We start from the raw sequence: 24769 nt of genomic DNA on the forward strand, positions 1-24769 counted from the left end.
ATCATATTTCAATACCATGAAGAAACAGATGAAAAGGAAAACTACATCAGTCACATCATAATACAATATTCTGATACTAACAGGTGACTTTACTACATTTGAGAAGTGAAGATGCACAAAAACGTCTAAAAATGTAAGCAATTTATATGATAAAATGGGACTAATGCAAGTCAATGGCAATGGTTTGTATCTAATAATTTAATAGCCATCAAGTACAGGTATTTTACTGTATTCCAGGATCTGTGCTAATCTCTTTACACATATTATTTCATTTAATATTCACAATAATCCTGTAACCTAAGTATTATTATCCCACTTTACCCATGAAGAAAGACCAAAGTGTAGAGACAATAAAATGGCTTGCCCAAAGTCACAGAATCTGTAAATGGAATAGGTGGGTTGAAAACCCAGCACCAATGAAATCTAAAGCCAAAGATTTTAACCTTTACATGATCCATGTCACCCAAGTACAACTATTTGGCATATACCTCAGATGGTATTCATCAAAGATTAACTTTTCAATTTTAGTCTTATTTCATAACTGCCACCTTGCCTAGAAGACAGATGATAGATAGATAGATAGATAGATAGATTCCTAAAACCATCATCATTTTTATGATGTCTTAAAACTGAGGCCAAAATAAAGTCACTGATTTGAACAAAACATATCACTGGTTTGAACATGATTTGGGGAAGAGTAAATTATATGTATTATAATGAAAGATGTCCATATAACTTCACATTGCAGCATGTATACAGATTACTGACTTGGCAAAGGCCAGTGGCCTCTCTGGGCCTCTCTTTCTTCATCTCTAGAATGAACTAGGTGATCTCTAAAATCCCCTTTCAAATTTAACATTCTGTAATCCAACCAATATTCACAAATCCGAAGCAATGGAGGTATCAAACATTTTCTGGCTATATTTCAAACTCAACAGCATCATATCTAAAATTTAAGCCCCAATTTGAATTTACCATCACTGGTATTATCATGCTGTTTAATCATGGTTCACACTCAGGAACTCTGAGTTATAATCATTCATTACTTGTGGGACTTTCTAACTAGATGATAAACTGCTTGAAGAAAGACAAAGTGTTAATTCATTCTATATCCTCAGTGCCTGATACACACAATACAAACATCATACATACTGGCCAAATGAATAAGTAGGAGTTTGGGATCTATAGAAAATACAAGTAACCACAGTAACATGTGCTAATTCCGGAAAGGAAGAGCAGCAATAAATAATGTAAAAAGAATTCCGGAACAAAGAATTATTGCAATATAGATACAAATTGTGCCTCCCTCCTAGTATCCCCTTCTTATCTGGTAGTCCTCAAATATGGGCTGAGGGTGATTGGTGATGTGTGAAGGTGCACTACATCCAATCAATAAAGTGTACCACATGCAGTCAAGAATTCAGGAAATCTGTATTCAGCATCTAACTATAAATATAGTGCTGCTCTTTGTCAAATCAACAGCTGAGATAGCATTAGTTGCTGTTTTGCTTTGTGTTGTTTTGCTTTATTTTGCTTTGAGAGAGAGCATGAGGAGAGTGAGGCAAAGGGAGGGAGAGGGGGGAGGAGAGAGAGAGAGAGAGAGAGAGAGAGAGAGAATGAGAATCTTAAGCAGGCTCCACAATGCAGGACTTGATCCTACTGCCCTGGAATCATGACCTGAGCAGAAATCAAGAGCTGGAGGCTCAACTAACTGAGCCACCCAGGTGCCCCACAGTAGTTGTTATTAAATCAAATCTATTTTTTCCAAAATATTTTAAGTCAAATATTCACATTTCACATATTATTTAAAATATGAAAATTGGCTGATGCTACAACAAATTTAAAAAAATATATAATAAATCAAAGAAAACTAACTGTAAGAGAGATAATTAAGGTGGCCAGATACAAGATTAAAATATAGACATAATTCCTACACAACAATTAAATATACTTTCAAAAATACAATGGAAGATAGGATACCATTAATAGCAACTAGTTGTATGCCATAAAGTACCTATCATGGCATAAAATGTCCAAAAACTAAAGCACTATATATGGAGAAAATTTACAAACTTTATTAAAGGACATAAAAGAGTATTTTATTAATTGGAGAAGCATACCTACTTCCTAAATAGAATGACCCAATTTTTTAAAACTATAATTCCTTCCTCAAATTAATCTATACATTTAATGCAATCCCAATCAAAATCCCAGTAGTAATATTTGATGTAGTGACAACCTGATCCTAAATAGTCACATATGTTTGAAAAAAACAATGTGGTGGTGCTTGTCTACCAGATATCAAAATATATTAAGGGCCTATATATTTGTTAAGAATATAACAAATTCTTGGAGGGGGCAAGATGGCGGAGAAGTAAGGAGCTCCGTACTTGCACTCGAGCCCATACATCACACAGAAAAGATCTGAAGCCATTGGAAACCTTACAAAACCTGAGAGATTGGGAGAAAAAGGACGCAGAATCCACTGAGAGAGCCTTCTAACGTGAGTGCGAACTGGGGAAGATAAAATTGGCCCGGGATCGGAGACTCCAGGGTCGGAGGCGATCCCCCTCTACCCTCTACAGGGAGAGAGGAAAAAGAGAGAGTCCAAAACAGAAAAACCTCCACGCGGGGAAGAAAAACCTCCGCTCGGGGGGAAAAACCTCCGCTCAGGGCATAGAAAGACCGTACTTGCCAAATACCTGCACGCCAGGTCCCCTCGCGCCAGCTGGTCCCGGAGGGGCTGAGCGCACAGACTGATTCTTTGTGCGGGCTCCTGGCGGCTGGACTCCAGAGCAGCGGCGCACCTGCCGCCATTGTCCTCCCAGGTGGCTGGGGCCCTTGAAAGAGCCGCGCGGACACCGGGCGTCCGCGCTCCTCGCGGGCTGGAACTCCAGAGGGAAGGCAAAGAACTAAAAACTGGGAAATTAGCCTGTGAGTTCGTGTCTCGGGTGACGAGCCATAGAGGGACCTGGTTTTCCTCACTCCAGCGGGCTCGGGCTCAGCGCACCCGGCAGGCAAGCCCCCGCCCATACACACCAGCCTGACCCAGAGAAGGAAGCAGCGATTCTGACTCCACCCCCAGAGCTCATCAGGGGGCCTGGAACTGCCCAAGGGGGTTGCCTGGGAAGCTGTGTCTAAGGCAATTTCAGCGGGGCGCGCGGACGGAGATTTGGAGAATGGAACAGGCCTGAGTTGAAGAGTGCAACCAACTTAGGCTGAGCCCCCAGAACGGAGAGTTTACAAACCCAAAAAAGCGAGGTGCAGCGCTTGGTTCAAGAAGGGACTGGAGCACCGTCACTCTCCTCCCCACACCCCCAAGGCAGAGCTCCCACCTGAGGCATTGGATCACGCCACGCCCATCCCTGCCTGAGAGGTGCCCTCCTCCCTTTTTTTTTTCTTTTCTTTTTTTCTTCTTCTTTCTGTTTTCTCCCCAGAACACTGACCTGATTAACTCTGGTCACCAGCTTGCTTAAACAGTCACGAGTCCATTCTGTACATGTAAATTCTACACCTACCGACATTTTCATCTCTTTCTCTTAGGAGTAATTAGGCTATATAGTTTCTCTGGATAATTCCAGTGTCCTTCTCTCACCTATTCAACCATACTCTAGCCTTTACCTCTTTGAAAAAAGCTTCTTATCCCTTCTGCCTGTTCATTCTATTTCCAATTTTGCCTCATCACCGCCCTGTGTTCTCTCTCTTTCTCTATGCTCTTTAACCAGCACTGCATACACATGGCTATTTAACTGTAGCTGGGGAATCCGGTTATATGCTTTAAACCGTTCTTTGTCCATCCGTTTTCTTCTTTTTTCCTTTTCTTTTCTCCTTTTTGACCCTTTTATGTATTTTATGCTCCATATTATTAGCCCTACCTCCCATTTTATTTAGGAAAATAAAATTACCAAGGTCCCAACAAAAGAGACCAAGAGATACCATTTAAAAAACACTCTCTGAAAGGATAGACCCTGGACAGTCCAAGAGTCTTCTTGGATATAGCAGCACTTATAGATACAGAGAGCATTAACAGGTCTTTAAAAGCAACAAGAGCCGGAAAGCTAACTAAAATGACGAAACGAAAGAGCTCTCCTCCAAAGAAACTCCAAGAAGAAATGACAGCTAATGAACTGCTCAAAACAGATATCAGCAGCATCACTGAACAAGATTTTAGAATAATAATGGTAAAATTAATAGCTGGGCTTGAAAAAAACATAGGGGACATCAAAGAAACTATGGCTACAGACATGGAAAATAAAAATAGGCATGAAGAATTAAAAAATGCGAAAAAATGAGATACATAATAAATTAGAGGCCTCCAATGCACGGATTGAAGAGGCAGAAAGGAGAATCAGTGATTCAGAAGACACCATTATAGAAAAACAAGAAGCTGACAAAAAAAGAGACAAACTGATCCAGGAACATGAAAGAAGAATCCGAGAGCTCAGCGATATGGTCAAACGCAACAATATCCGTATCATAGGTATTCCAGAAGAGGAAGAGAGAGGGAAAGGTGCTGAAGAGGTCCTGGAACAAATCATAGCAGAGAACTTCCCCGACCTGGGGAAGGAAGTAAATGTGGAAATACAAGAGGCTCAGAGGACTCCCCTCAGACGTAACTTGATTTGATCTTCTGCACGACATATCATAGTAAAAATGGCCAAATACAAGGACAAAGAGAGAATTTTGAAAGCAGCTAGGGAGAAAAGGGCCCTCACATACAAAGAGAAACCTATCAGAGTAGTGACAGACCTATCTACTAAACTTGGCAGGCCAGAAAGGAATGGCAGGACATCTTCAATGTGATGAACAGGAAAAATATGCGGACAAGAATCCTCTGTCCAGCAAGCCTGTCATTCAAAATAGAAGGAGAGATAAAAAACCTTTCCAAATAAACGGAAATTGAAAGAATTTGTCACCACGAAGCCAGCCCTACAAGAAATCCTGAGGGGGACACTCTGAAGGAAAGGTTGCAAGGAACAAAGATACCAGAGACACCACCACAAACATGAACCCTACAAAAGATACAAAGACTCTAAATCCACATATTTCAATAATAACACTGAATGTAAATGGGCTGAATGCTCCAACCAAAAGACATAGGGTAGCAGAATGGATTAAAAAACAAAATCCATCTATATGCTGTCTACAAGAAACTCACTTTAGACGGGAAGATACCTTCAGATTAAAAGTAAGGGATGGAAAATATATATATCATGCTACAGGAAATCAAAAGAAAGCTGGAGTAGCTATATTTCTATCAGACAAACTGGACTTTTAATTAAAGACAATAACAAGAGGTAAAGAAGGGCACTACATAATAATTACAGGGTCCATCCATCAGGAAGAACTAACAATCATAAATGTCTATGCACCGAATATGGGAGCACCAAATATCTAAAACAATTAATCACAAACAGAAACAAGCTTATAGATAAGAATGTGCTAATAGCAGGGGACTTTAATACTCCGCTTACACCAATGGATAGGTCAACCAGACAGAAAATCACTAAAGAAATAATGGACTTGAAAGACACATTGGACCAGATGGATCTGACGGATATATTTAGAACTTTACATCCTGAGGCCAGGGAATTTACTTTCTTCTCAAGTGCGCATGGCACATTCTCCAAGATAGATCACATACTGGGACATAAAGCAGCCCTCAATAAATATAAAAGAATAGAGATCATACCATGCACACTGTCAGATCACAATGCTTTGAAACTTGAAATCAATTACAGGAAGAAGTCTGGAAAACCGCCAAAAACATGGAGGTTAAAGAACACCCTTCTAAAGAATGAATGGGCCAATCAGGCAATTAGAGAGGAAATTAAAAAATATATGGAAACAAATGAAAATGAAAACACAACAATTCAAAATCTATGGGATGCGGCCAAGGCAGTCCTAAGAGGAAAGTACATTGCTCTCCAGGCCTATTTCAAGAGATTAGAAAAAGCACAAGTCCAAAATCTAACAGCTCACCTAAAGGAGCTAGAGGCAGAGCAACAAGAACGCCCTAAACCCAGTAGAAGAAGAGAAATAGTAAAAATTAGAGCAGAAATAAACAACATAGAGACCAAAGAAACAATTGAACAGATCAATGAAACCAAGAGTTGGTTTTTTGAAAAAGTAAACAAAATTGACAAACCTCTAGCCAGGCTTATCAAAAAGAAAAGAGAGAGCACCCAAATAGACAAAATTATGAATGAAAATGGACTTATTACAACCAACCCCTCAGAAATACAAGCAATTATCAGGGAATACTATGAAAAATTATATGCCAACAAATTGGACAACTTAGAAGAAATGGACAAATTCCTAAACACACACTCACTACCAAAATTCACACGGGAAGAAATAGAAAACCTGAACAGACCCATAACGAGTGAAGAAATCGAATCAGTGATCAAAAATCTCCCAACAAATAAGAGCCCTGGACCTGATGGTTTCCCTGGGGAATTCTACCAGACATTTAAAACAGAATTAATCCCAATTCTTCTCAAGCTATTCCAAAAAATAGAAGTCGAAGGAAAACTCCCGGACTCATTTTATGAAGCCAGCATCACTCTGATTCCCAAGCCAGACAGAGATCCAACAAAAAAAGAGAACTATAGGCCAATATCCTTGATGAATACGGATGCAAAAATTCTCAACAAGATCCTTGCAAATCGAATCCAGCAGCATATCAAAAGAATCATCCACCAAGATCAAGTGGGATTCATTCCTGGGTTACAGGGCTGGTTCAACATTCGCAAATCAATCAATGTGATCCATCATATCAATAAAAGAAAAGATAAAAACCATATGATCCTGTCAATAGATGCAGAAAAAGCATTTGACAAAATACAGCATCCCTTCTTAATAAAGACTCTCGAGAAAGTTGGGATAGAAGGAACCTACTTAAACATCATCAAAGCCATCTATGAGAAGCCTTCAGCTAACATCATCCTCAACGGGGAAAAACTGAGAGCTTTCCCCCTGAGATCAGGAACACGACAGGGATGTCCACTCTCACCACTGTTGTTTAACATAGTGCTGGAAGTCCTAGCATCAGCCATCAGACAACAAAAGGAAATCAAAGGCATCAGAATTGGCAAAGAGGAAGTCAAACTTTCACTCTTCGCAGATGACATGATACTCTACATAGAAAACCCGACAGACTCCACCAGAAGCCTACTAGAACTGATCCAAGAATTCAGCCAAGTTGCAGGGTACAAAATCAACGTACAGAAATCGGTTGCATTTTTATACACCAATAATGAAGCAACAGAAAGAGAAATCAAGAAACTGATCCCATTCACAATTGCACAAAAAACCATAAAATACCTCGGAATAAACCTAACCAAGGATACAAGAGATCTGTATGATGAAAACTATAGAAAACTTATGAAGGAAATTGAAGAAGACACAAAGAAATGGAAAAACATTCCATGCTCATGGATAGGAAGAATAAATATAGTTAAGATGTCATTACTACCTAAAGCACTCTACACATTCAATGCAATTCCAATCAAAATTGCACCAGCATACTTCTCAAAACTAGAACAAACTATCCAAAAATTTGTATGGAACCACAAAAGACCCCGAATAGCCAAAGTAATACTGAAAAATAAAACCAAAACGGGAGGTATCACCATCCCAGACTTCAGCCTCTACTACAAAGCTGTCATCCTCAAGACAGTATGGTATTGGCACAAAAACAGACACATAGACCAATGGAACAGAATTGAGAACTCAGAAGTGGACCCAAAAGTATACAGCCAACTGATCTTTGACAAAGCAGGAAAGAATATCCAATGGAAAAAAGACAGCCTTTTTAACAGATGGTGTTGGGAGAACTGGACAGCAACATGCAGAAGAATGAAACTAGATCATTTTCTCACACCATGCACAAAAATCAACTCAAAATGGATAAAGGACCTGAACGTGAGACAGGAAACTATCAACACCCTAGAGGAGAAAGCAGGAAACAACCTCCTTGACCTCCACCGCAGCAACTTCTTACTTGACACATCCCCAAAAGCAAGGGAATCAAGAGCAAAAATAAACTGTTGGGACCTCATCAAGATTAAAAGCTTCTGCACAGCCAAGGAAACAACCCAGAAAATTAATAGGCAACCAACGGAATGGGAAAAGATAGTTGCAAATGACATATCAGATAAAGGGTTAATATCCAGAATCTATAAGGAACTCACCAAACTACACGCCCGAAAAACAAACAACCCAGTGAAGAAATGGGCAGAAGACATGAACAGACACTTCTCCAAAGAGGACATCCAGATGGCCAACAGACACATGAAACGATGCTCAGCATCCCTCCTCATCAGGGAAATACAAATCAAAACCACACTGAGATACCACCTCACGCCAGTCAGAGTGGCTAAAATGAGCAAATCAGAGAACTCTAGATGCTGGCGAGGATGTGGAGAAACGGGCACCCTCCTACACTGTTGGTGGGAATGTAAACTGGTACAGCCCCTCTGGAAAACAGTGTGGAGGTTCCTCAGGAAACTAACAATAGAACTCCCTTATGACCCAGCAATAGCACTGCTAGGAATTTACCCAAGGGATACAGAAATGCTGAGGCATAGGAGCACATGTACCCCAATGTTCATAGCAGCACTCTCCACAATAGCTAAAACATGGAAAGAGCCTAAGTGTCCATCAACAGATGAATGGATCAAGAAGATGTGGTTTATCTATACCATGGAATACTACATGGCAATGAGAAACAATGAAATCTGGCCATGTGTAGCAACATGGATGGACCTTGAGGGTGTTATGCTGAGTGAAATAAGTCAGGCAGAGAAGGACAAATATCGTATGTTTGCACGTATAGGAGGATTAGGAGGACCTTAACTGAGGAACAAGGGGGAGAAGAAGGGGGGAAATGGTGGGGAAAGGGAGAGAGGAAAACCATGAGAGACTCTTGAATGCTGACAAAAACTGAGGACTGATGGATGTGTGGGGGAGGGCGGATGGGCATGGAGGAGGACACTTGTGGGGATGAGCACTGAGTGTTATGTGGAAACTAATTTGACAATAAACTATTTGTAAAAAAAAAAAAAAAAAAAAGGCACTGTAAGGGTCACGCTCCATTCTTCTTAAAAATTCTGATGTGTTCTCCCATAGCAGGGCAAGGATGCTGTAAGAGGTGAGAATGGAGACTCTTTGAGTTGTATGTTTTTATGCAATACATTTTAATAGTATCTTAGGCATATATCCTCTTTTATCTTTAATATTTTATTCATTATCTTATTTTATCTATGTTGATTTTTATATAAACTTGTAAGCTGCCTGAAATCACACCTGGCACTATGAGCCTTCCATTATGGCAAAATATGAAGTATATTGTATCACTGAGACATAAAATTGGCCTAAGAAGTTGAATGTAATTAAGCTTTTAAAGTTAACTTCCATTACAGGATATGTTGATGCTAAAGGAACAAATTAAAAAATGCAGTGTAGTCACTAAACCCTAAAGATTGCTCTCCAGTGTACATATATTTACTCCTTGTAGAGTCTTCTCTCCGTGAATGTAGGTTGGCCTCAAGGCTAGCTTTTTTGATTGATGTGGAAATAAACTATTTGTAAAAAAAAAAAAAAAAAGAATATAACAAATTCTTATGTATCCATGGGTCTGTTTTAAGACTCTAGTTTATTCCACTGAGCAGTCTTAAAATAGACCCATGGATACATAAGAATTTGTTTGATTATATACAGATCACTAGAAATGCAAAAGGGAGTAAATGGACAAAGGGACTGCATAATAATTAAAAGTATGAAAGAAAAGCTTTTAAGTCTTAATGCAATAAAGGCCTTCCTTCATAAGAAACATAATTTACAAATTAAAATATTAGTTTTGAGTATCCAAAAGTTTCAAGTATTTGTATAAGGAAAGATGTCATAAACAGAGTTAAAAGATAAGCAACATTCATCAAAAGACAACATCAAGTAAAGAGGCAAGCCACAAAGCAGAAAAAGATACTTGCAACACAAATATGTAACAAAGAACTCATATTTACATTATGTAAATAATTTCTACAGATCAATATTTTAAAAGCAGGTAAGCCAATCGAAAAAAATGATCAGGAAATTAGGGCCATGTACTTCACATGAGCTATTTTATAAAAGAGAATATCTAAATGGTCAATATATATATATGAGACAATGTTTTCAATCTCATCAGTCATCAGAGAAATGCAAACTAAAACCAACTGGAGATCACTACATATCCACTGGAATGGCTGAAATGAAAAACACTGACAATACTAAGTGTTGGTAAGGATATGAAACAGGTGAGGGTATCATATACTCCTGATGTGAATATAAGATTGGTACATGTCTTCAGCAGACTGTTATCTACTAAAAGCAAACATATACTCACTCTACAAATATACACACCCTCCCTGGTGAATATTCAACAAAAGTACAATTCACCATAAACTACATAGCAGTGAGATTTTGTGTGTGTATGTGTGTGTGTGTGTGTGTGTGTGTCTAAGTTCTTTTACTCCTGTGTTTGATTTGTGATTGGCCCCAAGCCACATGCTGGCATGTAACCTAATTATGTATATACAGACAATGGATGCAAAAGGGTATGATGAATATTGGCATCTTTTACAGATTGCCTTCTTCAGGTGAACTCTTGTAATAACATCATGATGGAGGGGCTATTTCATCTGGAGAGCCAGGGAGCTCTAATGGGAGTTGGGGGCTCAGCATAGTCCAAGCCTTATTTTTAAAAACCTACTGTATATCCCTATTCCAGTTCTCTTTTACTTTCTCTTCATCAATTACTTAATTTTTAAATAAAAGACCCAAGAATATAAATTCAACTAATAGTGCAATTTTGGCAACTCATAGGATTAAATTTTTATTTGATATTGAGCTATATCAATCTTAGCATTCTAAGAGATAAAAGAGTCTTTTAGCCAATTCTAGTAAGTCTTCTGGTGTTTATCCAATCTTTTTGTCAAAAATTTAGTCATCCCTTTACTTTCCTACACTATACACAAAAATAAACTCAAAATGGATTAAAGAGCTAAATGTGAGACCTGAAACCATAAAAATTCTAAACAGAGCACAGATAGTAATTTCTCTGACATCAGCTGTAGCAACATTTTTCTAGATGTGTCTCTTGGGGCAAAGTAAATGAAAACAAAAATAAACTGTTGGGACTACATCAAAACAAAAAGCTTCTGCACAACAAAGAAAATAATCAACAAAACTAAAGGCAACCTACTGAATGGGAGAAGATATTTGCAAGTGATTTATCCAATAAAAGCTTAGTATCCAAAACATATAAAGAACTTATACAACTCAACACCCCCCATAAAAACAAATAATCCAATTAAAAATGGGCAGAAAACATGAATGGACATTTCTCCAAAGAAGACATACAGATGGCAACAGACACATGAAAAGATGCTCAACATCACTCATCATTAGAGAAATGCAAATCAAATCCTCAATGAAATATTACCTCACACCTGTCAGAATGGCTAAAATAAAAAACATAAGAAAAAAGTGTTGGTGAGGACATGGAGAAAAAGGAACCCTCTTGCACTGTCAGTGGGAATGCAAACTGGTGCAGCCACTGTGGAAAACAGTATGGGTTCCTCAAAAATTAAAAACAGAACTATCTTATGATCCAGTAAGCAGACGACTGGGTATTTACTCAAAAAACGCAAAACACTAATTCAAAGGGATACATGCACCTCTATGCTTATTGACAATACCCGAATTATGGAAGTAGCCCAAGGGTGTCATTGATAGATGCATGGTTAAAAGAAGAAGTGGGGGGGATTAGGAGGAACTTGACGGAGGACCCTGGGGGAGAAGAAGGGGGGAAATAGTGGGGGAGAGGGAGAGAGCCAAAACATGAGAGACTCTTGAATGCTGAGAACAAACTGAGGACTGATGGGTGTTGGGGGTAGGGGGTGATGGGCATGGAGGAGGGCACTTGTGGGGATGAGCACTGGGTGTTATATGGAAACCAATTTGACAATAAACTATTTGTAAAATAAATAAATAAATAAATAAATTTTTAAAAATTAAAAAATAAATAAAGAAGAAGTGGTATGTACAATGGAATATTATTCAGCCATAAAAAAAAGAATAAAGTCTTGCCATTTGCAACGACATGCATAGGGCTACAGAGTACTATGCTAAGCAAAGTCAGTCAAAGACAAAAACCATGTGATCTCACTCATTTGTGGAATTTAAGAAACAAAACAAGCAAAGGGGAAAAAAAGAGAGAGGCACACAAACCAAGAAACAGACTCTTAACTCTAGAGAACAAACTGATGGTTACCAAAGGGGAGGTGGGTAGGGGGTGGGTGAAATAGGTGATGGGGATTAAGGAATGCATTTATAATGAGCACCGGGTGATGTATGGAATTGTTGAATCACTATACCGTACACCTGAAACTAATAAATGCTGAATGTTAACTATACTGGAATAAAAATGTAAAGAAATGTCTTAAAAATATTTAGTCATTCTTATTTCATACCAGATGTATAAATTTGAGACAAGACAACAAAAAAAACCCACAATTGTGGTCACAATGCTCTCCTACCTGCATGGTGGTGATTATATTGTCTAGTCAGCTGTCCATTATATACAACTGGATTTTTTAATTTTTTTTTTTTTTACAAATAGTTTATTGTCAAGTTGGTTTCCATATAACACCCAGTGCTCATCCCCACAAGTGCCCTCCTCCATGCCCATCTCCCCCTCCCCCCCACACCCATCAGTCCTCAGTTTGTTTCTCAGAATTCAAGAGTCTCTCACGGTTTGCCTCTCTCCCTCTCCCCCACTATTTCCCCCCTTCTTCTCCCCCAAGGTCCTCCGTTAAGTTCCTCCTAATCCTCCTATACATGCAAACATATGATATTTGTCCTTCTCTGCCTGACTTATTTCGCTCAGCATAACACCCTCAAGGTCCATCCATGTTGCTACACATGGCCAGATTTCACTGTTTCTCATTGCCATGTAATATTCCATGGTATAGATAAACCACATCTTCTTGATCCATTCATCTGTTGATGGACACTTAGGCTCTTTCCATGTTTTAGCTATTGTGGAGAGTGCTGCTATGAACATTGGGGTACATGTGCTCCTATGCCTCAGCATTTCTGTATCCCTTGGGTAAATTACTAGCAGTGCTATTGCTGGGTCATAGGGGAGTTTTACTGTTAGTTTCCTGAGGAACCTCCACACTGTTTTCCAGAGGGGCTGCACCAGTTTGCATTCCCACCAACAGTGTAGGAGGGTGCCCATTTCTCCACATCCTCGCCAGCACTTAGAGTTCTCTGATTTGCTCATTTCAGCCACTCTGACTGGCGTGAGGTGGCATCTCAGTGTGGTTTTGATTTGTATATACAACTGGGTTTTAATAGTGATATTGAGAGAAAGGCCAGAAGCTCCTCAATAGACATTTGATTCCAGGTCACCACAAGCAATAATTTTAATAACTTTACATAATTATAGTTGTTTCACCATCTCTTGCCAGGCACTGCCAAATTTAAATCTTTGAATACCAACAGGATTTTCATTTTCCTCTGCCCCATTTATACTACATAAACCAATTCCAGATCCTCCTCATCTCCTTGAAGGTCTTTTGAGTGTGAGCCACTCTCTGGTTAATTATTATAACTTCAGAGTCTTTTGTTGCCATCAATAAAAGTCATCTCTGGCTAACTCAAGCAGAAAGAATTTCTGAGAAAGTCATCAGGGAGCGCATCATATCAGTGGAAAGCTTGGGACTGAGCAGGAACAAAGGGAGATTAGAAAGTAGGAGACAAGCCAAGGTCGCACCACAAAAACAGTCTAGGGAGGAAAAGACCACTGGTAGCACCAGAGGTGCCATGGGTAACTCATCAACTGTCCCTGTGTTTTTGCCTTATTTCCTCATGGTTCAGGTGCCTTAGACAAGAGCAACCAATTGGCCAGGCCAGGGTGCTTGGATGTTTCAATGACAGGAAAAGGTAGCTGTCTATTAAATAACCCAATAGAAAAGTGATCAAAGTATATAAATATTCACTCTACAAAAACATAAACAAGTAGCCAATTAACATGAAATCCAGTTCACCTCACTATGAAAATGCAAATTATAGGGGCGCCTGGGTGGCTCAGTTGGTTAGGCATCCAACTTTGGCTCAGGTCATGATCTCACAGTTTGTGGGCTCGAGCCTGGTGTTGGGCTCTGTTCTGACAGCTCATAGCCTGGAGAATGCTGTGAATGCTGTGTCTCCCCCTCTCTCTGCTCCTCCTCTGCTCGTACTCTGCCTCTCTCTCTCACAAAAATAAAATAACATTAAAAAAATTTGTAAAGAAAAATGAAAATATAAGCATAATAAGAAATAATTTCTCACCCAAAAGCGGACAGAAAAATTAAAAGACTAATAACATCCTGTGTTTGTGACTACAGAGGAAAACAGGCACATTCTATACTAGTAAAGATTGGTATAGTCTTTTTGATGGGAGATTTTTGATTATCTACCAAAATTTACAATGTGCATATCCTCTGCCCCAGAAATTTGACTTCTAGAAATATAACCTAGAGAAATGTTCACATATGTCCACAAAGATAGATGTACACAGGTGTTCACTGCAGCATTGACTATAAGAGTATAATTGAAAACAACTTAAATGCCCAAAGAGGCCGGTTAAATAAATTATGATATATTCCTATACTGGAAGTCTACAAAGTCATACAAAGTCATTATAAAGAAATAAATGGATTTATATATGCTGCTTGAAATCTCTCTTACATATACTCTTAAGGAAAAGAGACAAGTTGCAGAACAAAATTTATAATTCCATTATATGTAAAATAAAAAATGTGTATGCATCTATATAAGCAAAAAGGATGTAACACACACACACACACACACCAGACTTAATGGTTGCTACATGTAGGGATCTAAGAGTTGGGGGCTTCCAAGATAGGGGACTCCCACATTTGTTCTATAAACTTATATATTTATATGAACTTTTAAAATAAGAATATATCTATATTTCACTTCTACATTAAGTAATGTAGGGTACATAAGGCTGGTAGATGAAGCTAAAAAAGGGAGACTAGGTTCAATTAGTAGAGGTACAAACCCAGAATATAGTCTTTTCCTGGAACTCTATGGATCAAAAAGGAGCACAGACTTGGTTGTCAGGACCTGAGTTCAAATCTTTAGTCCATCACTCCCCAGCTGTGTGTTTGTGGGAAAATGATTTAGCCTACCTGATCTTGAGTTTTCCCATCTGTTTACAAAATGAGGATAATAACAGTAGCTTTCACAGCATGGTTGTGAGTATTATTAAAATGCTCAGCACTGTGCCCAACCCATTGTATCATGGTAATGAATGGTGACTCTCAATAAAATTAGCAAAATATAAGGAATCACCCTCTATTCTGACAATATCTTCTATTTAAGTATCCAACTCCATAAGAAAATTTACAGAGGATTTTTGTTGTTATGTCCTTAGGTTTCATTTCAATTCACTTTGACTAAGGTAGGATTCTAATGATCCCCACTTTCTCAGGTGGAAGAATTAAGTCCCTAAAAGACCAAATGCCTGGTATAGGTGATAAGCCCCACCATTAAGAGTGGACACCCAACTCCCATACCACAGAGAGAGAGAGGGGGAGAGAAAGAATCCCTGACATAGGGCTCGAACTCCAGAACCATGAGATCACGGTTTCAACCAAAATCAAGACTCTCGATGATTAACTGACTGAGCCACCCAGGTGCCCCAAGCTGCCCTTTTCTAATCAGATATTAATATGTTCAGCATCCGACCAAGTAGCAGAAGACCTTTAGCAAAAGAAAAAGCTAAACATTTGTTTGAAATATTTTCACACAGACAATCATGTGTAGCTTTGTATTACACTTAAAGGCCTCATTTTTTTAGGAACCCCAAATCTGATCAATAGTAGGGAAACTGTAATACCAGTCCTTTTCACCAGAGAAATTTACAACTGAATAGGGCCTTCTAGCCAAGATTTTCACAGCACTGAAAATGATGTGGCCAGAGAAGGGAGGTAAAGAAAGACCTCCGTGGTAACATCCTTGGGATATCTCTAAGCTCCATTACACTATCCATAAGAAATACAATAGGATTTGAGGCCCCGTTATTACTTCCTCCATCTAACCCCCTTCATTTAACATATCATTAGTATTTTTAGACAAGTCTCTCGGGGATCTCACACTTTGTAGGTGAGTCAGACAGCAAGAGCCGTGGCAGCTATCCAAGGAAACTGATCCCTCTTTTAATGCTTCTTTCTGGTTACCTGCTATAATGCAATTATCATGTACTGAAGCAATTTTCGGGAAAATGACTTGACAAGAAGAACTCTGTCATTTTGTAAACAAGAACAAATGTTGTAATTGGATCTTAATTACACAATGCTCTGAGAGGTTATTTATATTTCTTTGTTTGTTAATGCAATTATTTAGCTTCCCTATTTTAGCCTTGACCTTGCAGGAAGAGGGTATTTTCCAGTCAGCATAATGCTTTATCTTTGAAAGCTACAATCAATAAGGATAATTAATGATGCCGGCTGCAATGATAGCCTCAGCAATCATTATCCCACATTAATCCCTGCAGTCAGACTGGGGTCAAGGCCATCTAAATCATTCACCTAGGGGTGGAGAAATTCAAATCATTTACCAATTTAAATCCTTGCAAACAAATCCCACTTTATTTTCAAAGCAGTTTGAATGCCGACCGGGTTTGTTTTTGTGTTTTCACTTGGCACTTTTTTTTTTCTACTGACAGAATATATACTTTAGATTAGCATTGCAGTTTTATTGTTTGTGTTTTGATAAATTAATGTAAAAACGGGCAGCCCCTGAAATGCCTGCTGTGCCTGGAGGTACATGGCACATTTAGCATTTCACACATTTTCCCCTGTTTTAAAAGAGGAAGTGGGGAGGAGGGGGGGGAGGAAGCATAGAGGGTCTGAGGCTGAGAGCTTCTGGCCTCGGGCTGGCAGAAACCTGGGGAAGAACGTTGAAAACTATCAGCTGGAAGATCTGTGAGGTGGAACTGCAGTCTTACTCAGCACTATGAAACTTCATGCTGGATCTTGGAAAACAGCCTCCACTGAGGTCTATTTCTCTCACTTTGGCCTTTTTTTCCTGTCTTTCCCTAACATGCAAGTTGGCTGACTTGATGTATGCTTCTAATTGTCTGCTATAGATCACATTCTGTTCTGAAGAATTCCACTGGGCTCCCAAATATTTTTCAATGATTTCATTTTAATTAGTGTTTTGCTATAAATCATATTCTTAGTCTGTATACGCTGGAGATGATATCAAATTGACGTCTGGTCACTCCCAACCCCCACCACTCCCCTCCCTTTCCAGAACTGTATTAGCAAATGAAGAGAAGTCCACAGTGTATTGGATCTAAAAAAAATATTTGTTGATATTATATAGCCAAGTTTACTTCAATCCTCTTTCTTTTTCAAGACAAGTAACATATGGGAAGGAATTGCAGCAGCTAAAATGAACTTTCCTGGCATGGTAATTAGGGATCGGGATGTTTATGGGTGTTTGGGGAAGGTGGAGGACAAGTGAGAGATAGCTGCTGGAAGCAAGGTAAAAGACTGTAAAACACAGCTAGAGTGCCTCTCTCCTCTCACTGTGAGGAGATCTCTGCAAAGACTGTGTTGAAAGCTGCCGAGGATTTATCACCCGTTGCTTTTTCATTACCAACAGTGACTGCTAAAGAGAAAGCCCTTCCCATGTCTGAGCATAGTTATTATATTCATGATAAGGAACCCCTTCTAATGAGATTGTATCACTACTTCACCATCTCCCAAATGTAGATCCTTGTTTCATCCTGGCAAAAGAAAAACAAGATATTTTTGGAGTCTTGGAATAGATCTGAGTGGAGGGAAAACGTGAGTTAACAGAATTAAGAAGGAGAAAGGGAACTATGTATTTAAACACGGAAAAGCTCATGTCATTCTACAAAATGGTGTGCCCCCTTCCAGCTCCCAGCTGTCTGACAGCTTGCTCTCTGTCTTTCCAGGCTTGTGATTTGGGTGAAGAGTCTGGTCTTTGTAGACACTGTCTTCTTCCATCTTCACTGTGCCCTTTCTGGTCTTTTCACCTAGGAGTCCTTCCGTAAGTATTTTTTCAGTTAAGTATCTATGCACAGGACTGGTTACAAAATTTGAGGGCCCAGCGCAAAATGAAAATGTGGGGCCTCACCCAGGACTATGATGTCGATCTCCCCTTCCCAGAGGCCAGCCACCCCAATCCACAGCAGACTGGCACCACCCTCAGAGAATTGCAACCTTTGCTCTGGATGATGCACTAGTAAATGGACTAGTAGTAAGATCTGAGACACCAGCCTACTGCATAATGGAGCCACCAGCCTGGGGTAAGGATGGCTGCTACCCTTCCCCATTGAGATTCTATGGGGCACACACCCAATTGGAACCCACCCCACACCCACACCCAGGTCCCTCCTGGCAACTTACAGTGACTATGTAATGAGAGCATCCTCCCATCTGGTCATCAACCCCCAGCGGAGGGCAGCAGCTGGCTTGGGACAGGCAGGGAAGGGGAGGCCAGGTGAGGCAAGTTGAGAACTAATCCCATCGGTGGGGAAGTGATGTAATCCCAGTCTCCAAACACCCTGATACACACTCCACTGTCCCATCATACTTCACTTATACAAACCTAAACCCAGACACAAATTCAAAAATGAAATTATTAAGAGCTTCAGGAGAGTGGTTGTAGAGCGTTAAACCCCAAGCAAAGGACCTTTCTGAGCAAGGGGTCTGTTTTGGTTGCACTGGTCACTCGCCCATGTAACCAGCCTCTCTATAATGTATCAGGGGAAGATCCAAAGAACAATAAGACTCAACTCCCTGGTTTCTAAGAACTCATTATCTAGCAGAGGACACAAGCAGGTTTTAAAAAAAAAAATCTATTATCACAATGTGAGTGTGGTTCATTGAGCACCTATTGCATGTGTTGGGCATTCTGCTGAACATCTTAGTGTGTCATCAACGGAATTCTCACAATGACCCCATGAGGCAGTACCATTATTATCTCTGTTTTTAAATAATGAAGTTGAGGCTTAAGAAGTTAAGTAACTTGTCAGGGTTATATAGCTTTAAAAAGGCAGAGCCAGGATTTGAATGCAAAATGGAGGCTCCTAAGCCTGGTACCTCCTGCTTCTCTTGTCAGAGAGATTTGTGCAAAGAGTCGAGAGGTCACAAGTGCTATCCTATAGGAATTAAGAAAGGCACTACAAAATGATGAATTTGAGCTAGGTTTAAAAAAAAAATAGACTGGAAATTGCCCATTGCTGTATATAATATATAGCCATGGAAAGGCATGGAAATTGGGAAAAGTCTTATGGACAAAACAAGGCATAAGTCGCAGAAAGCAGAGGGGAATAAAGGCAGGGAAGCAGAGTAGGATCTGTGTAAGCCATGTGTCCTGTTAAGGCCTTGGGCTTTATTCTGAATGCAATGGAGACCCAACAGTGACCACTAAGCTGAATGGTAACATGATCAAATTGCTAATCCCTCAAGAAGCCAGGCCACATTTATATGAAACACATACAAATACCACCACCAAAATAACTACCATCTTTTGGAAACCATTCTAAATTATGTCAAGGATTTTGCAAAGGCTTTTCAACAGCAAAGTTATTCTTCCAGAATAGTTGCCAACTCAACAAAAGAGACCAGAGAATGAGTAAAGAGGTACTAATCAATAGGAAAGAAACAGAAGAAAACCTCAGGTGATCAGAAATGTGGGCCCATTCTCATGGCAGCAGAAGAGAATGGCTCTGGAATAGGCCTCCTTTGGTAACTACTGTACTGATGGATGCACGGTTACTGTTTGGACCAGTGTTTGAAATGGACTAGTACAATGGAGAAAAGTATGGAATCCTAAAGTGTTATTTCGCTTGCAACTAATCAGTGTCCCCAAACTGGATTGGAGTCAGGAGATGTCAGGCTTGATGCTGGTGCTGGATCTTCTTCCAAAGAGTTCTGCAGTGTTGGACCTGAACAGTCACCTACCCCAAGCATTTTCCCAGGGGACAGGTGAGTGAGACCAGGTGAGCATGTGCTTTAGAATTAAGGAGGTCTGGGTTCAAATCCCAGTTGTGTGACCTTGGGCAAGTTATTTATCCTCCATGAGGCTTGGTTTCCTGATCTGTATTGAGGATAAAAATTTTAACCATAAAAACATATTACAGGTATGAAATGACATAAGAACTATGTGCCTGGCATGGTACACATGTTGGTTGCCAAGAAATGTCATTTCCCCTTCTAGTGTTCAGTCTTCTTGCCTATAATATGAACAAGTCTTAGATGAGCTCCAAATGACCACCTAGCCCTACTTTTCTTTAATTGTGAAGCCTTCTTCAATTTCCCTCTTTGAGCACATTTTATGTGCCATGCACTGTGCTATGTTTTGGGAATATAATGGGGAGCACTGTCCTTGCCCTCAAGGAGTTTATTATTCTAGCGAGGAAGCACTTTGATAGCAATTATGCATGAGCAATAGCAGGGAGAGTGAGGTGCCCAACAGTATACTTTATGTGAGGAATAAAACAACTGGTCAAGTTTCCCTGTCTCCAAATGTCTCCCCTAACACCTAAAAATTCTGTATTTGAAAATCAATATTTTTGAAGTTTGAATTGTTGAATAAGAGAGAAAATATATTAAGCTATGTTTGACTAATTCTTTGGATAGATTAGTTAGCCAGGAGGTAAGAGCTTGAAGGGAATGAGAGGTAGAAGAATAGATACATAGAATAGTGGCAGAAGTGGGAAGGAAGGGATGAAGTACACCAAACATGAGATTCCACATCTGTAATGTTTGTGCTAGGAGGACTCCCCTCTCCCCAATCCTCACTTAGTGACCAACGTACATGGGCCAAACTCTAGAAATACAACTTTGGATTCTAGAAATTTCTTTGGGAGAGAATGTTGACTATATGGCACATTCCAGTATCCTAGATTGTCCATGATTCCTGTTTTTAAATATACTCCATAATCTAAGTAATTTTAACTCCTAATTTTATCTGGACTTACATGGGTTCCAATAAATCCCAAATAAAACTGAGAGTCTGAGCACATACTTAATTTTCTTCACTCTTTTATTAAAGAGAAACACTTTAACTAGCTAAAGGCTTTTAATTTCTTTTCACAATTATACCTTCTTCTCCTACTTAAATTCATTAGTTTGAAATGTGAGAATGGTTGTGGTGATGCTGGAAATTGTTGGGTTTCTCTCGTCTATGAAGTATAGAAGAGATGTTCAAAAATGAGTCTCCTGTATCAAAAAGTAAACAGTGATAACCAAATGAAATTAGTCCAGAAGTTACATTCAAACCCACATGCCTATTTCTTTTCAGTGGTTGCTATTTGTGGGATACAATGTCTTGACATCTCTCTGTGAGAAATAAAGAGAACTCCCTCACACTATTCTGCCCTAAATATGAGACCTGGGATTTTGCCAGCCTCTCAATCACTTCCTGATGATTCTCAATGCTGAATTGGCATTTCTTTGGCCTTGGGAAGGGATCAGAGAGAGGACTGGCTGCTTTCCAAAAGAGATCTAGGAGCAGGAGAAGGGGGAGGGGTGGATGCTCCCTTTAGCAAAGAATTTTTAAGACAGTAAATCTTTTCTCCACAGCATTTTAGACTCCTCCCTTCATTCTTTCAGAAGCATGGTCAGGTCTGTGAGTGGTAGCTCTGCCCCTGATTTACACACATGGTCCCTTAATTTGAGCAAATTCAGGCACACACCAGAGAGAGACAGAGAGAACATTCAATAGTGAAGGCCATTCCAACTGTCATTTCATTCAATGCACATGGACTCAAAGGAAGATAGATGGGAACCTTGTATGTGCTATTCCCTCAGCTGTTCCCAGGTCTTCCGGGTTTCTCATCATGTGAGTATGTTCTCATGCCAAATGGATCTCTAGTGTTTAAAGTAATTTTTATGCCTCCTAAATATAAGCCAATCTCCGTTCTTCACCTGATATATAAGCAAAGGAAAATCCTACCTAAGAAAATTTTGAGGAGTGATTTTGAACATACAAAAATCTTGCCTTATCTACTGCCTAAATCTTCCATGAGTATTCCATCCATTATTCTCTATCCAAAATCAAGTTGTGATTGACCACACTGACCAAGGAGCAGAAAGTGTCATCATCTCTTAACAATTCTTTTCTAGTTGGAAAAATATTTAGAGACCATGTGGTCTCATCTTAACCTCTTGACTTCAAGAGGAAGACACCAAAGTCATGGAAGTGTCTTGCCCAATGTCCTTCTTGCAGAACCAAGATGGAATTTTAGCCTCTGGCACTACTGCTGCATTTGAGACAAGAAAGCACTATATGTTTCATTTATATGAGACCAGTCTTCAACTCTGCCCTGTGGTGTCTATAGTAGATTACAAACAATGATCAAATTTGGAATGATCACCATCAACCAAAAACAACAAAAAGAAAATCAAGCCATTATTGGAGTGTCCTGTGATACAGTCTTATATATTAGTCTAAAGTATCCTTCCCCTGCTAAGGATGAGTCTCTGAAGACACAGTGCTATACTCTACAGAATAAATTCAAAATCAATCAGCCAATATGTATTGATCATCTATTTTTATCATCTACTACATACAAAATATGATGCAGGCTGATGTGATGAAAACAAAGCAACATAAAACAAGACTTCTGCTCTTGCAGGGCAAAAATTGGGTAAAATGCATATATATGTGTGTATACATTCATATATATGAAATGACAATGAACAATAAAACTATGATAAGTGCTATAGGAGATCAAGAGACAAAGATGTTATTGTGGGTTGTAAGGGGATTTCTGAAAAAAGAAAAACTTGAGATCCATTAGCATAGAATAGGATGGGATAGAGGAAGAGAGAATGGTATGGGCAGAGGTAGAAAGATGGCAATGTATGTAGCAGATTTAAGAATAGTGTACAATGTGGCTAGATTGGAGGATCTTGTAAGCAGTCATTAAAGATGGGAATTTGAAATGCCTGGTGAATTTGAAATGCCCTATAAATAATGGAGATTTACTTAGGGTTTATCTACAACTGTGCTTTGAGAAGATACACACAACTTCAGAATATGCAATAGGTCAGAAGCACAAGAGAAAAGGACAGAAGAAACTAATTAGGAAGTTATTGAAAAGCATAGCCTGAAAGGACAGAGGACTGAAGGAAGGTGGTGAATATGTGAACAAAAAGAATGGGACAGATGTGAAAAATGTATAGATTTAGCTTTGGTTGGTATATGGGTGACAAGAGAAAAACAAAAAGATGACCATCCTGAGAGCAGGAATGGAATCATCCAGGGGGGGAGGCTGGTTTGGGAGACAGAAAGAAAAGTCTCTATTAAGCATACTAAGGTTTAGGCAATTGTAGGACATACTAATGGAAATCGCCTACAACAAGTGAGATGTCTGAGACTGGAGTTTAGAAGGTGAGTCAGAACTAGGAGATGCTGATGTAGGGAGTTATCTACAGAGAGATGAGGACTGAAGTGGAATGGTTTGCTAAGGATGAGAATGGTCAGAAAAGCAGCAGACACGACTTCACCCTAACAGAGGCATCTTTTGCACCTGTTCCCTATTTATGACCATCCTCCATAAGAATCTTAGCCCTGACTATTCAGTTTCTGCCTCCAAGCCATGTATAGCAACATTAAATCAACTGGGAGCTTTGTGAAGCTACCAATGCCTGGGTCCCACCCCCAGATATTCTGATTTAATTGGTCTGGGGTCCAGGCATTTGGAATTCTCCCAAAGCTCCCTGTGTGGTTGACAGTATTGTCATTTAATTTAAGAAGTGGAGCCTTCATCTTTTAGAGATACAAAATGAAATATTTATAGGTGAAATGCTAATGTGCCTGGGATTTACTTCAAAATAATGAGGCAGGGGCAGGGAGTGGGTAAGGTATAGAAGAAACAAGATTAGCCATGAGTTGATAACAGTTGAAGCCAAGTGATGGGTACATGGGGGTTCATTGTGCTTTTCTTTCTACTTATATGTTTGAAAACCTACATAATAAAAAGTTAAAAACAAGTCAATATAAAATTATTTGTAGGCAATTGCACAGTGTACTGTATTGAGGACCCCTGAGACACAAAGTTCTTTGTAAGCAGGCTCTTCTCCTCGGTCCTTAACTCCATTGGCTCTCACTGTCAGATTGCCATGAAGATCCTTTCCCAGGCTGAGAGCAAAGCAGTGGGGAAAGAAGACAAGTAGCAAAGCTGGATCCAGCATCCAATCAGGCCCCAGTGATGCCAGGCATATCCAGTTGCAGGATTATTCCCTGGTTCTGGAATCCCTACATTACAGAGAGCTCAGGAATGGCAATCTCATTGGAAGAGCTATTAGGCATTTAAAGCTTTATTCACATGGTAAACTTGGATGGAATCCTTTGGGTGTGGGTCCTATGGGTTCTGGTGGAAATTATGGGGAAACTAAAGCCTCCTCGACCCGTACCACCAAGCCACCTTCTTGGTACAACCAAATGAGCTAAGGAAGAAACCAGTCAAAATCAAAGTGGATTCTGAGACCCAGGCCCCAGACAGAATTCTAATTCTAGCCTCACTGCTTCTCCAGCTGCATGTTGGGTACAGCCCTCCACCCCTACCGGCAGGAGGCCTTACAGAATGCTGGCTGCCAACACCCACAAAGGGGTCTCCCTAACAACCACCTGGAAAAGACCAACAACAAAGGAGAGAAAGGGTAGA

Source organism: Hyaena hyaena, unplaced genomic scaffold (assembly GCF_003009895.1).
Source record: "Hyaena hyaena isolate Hyena2069 unplaced genomic scaffold, ASM300989v1 scaffold_105, whole genome shotgun sequence".
Classification (NCBI taxonomy): Eukaryota; Metazoa; Chordata; class Mammalia; order Carnivora; family Hyaenidae; genus Hyaena; species Hyaena hyaena.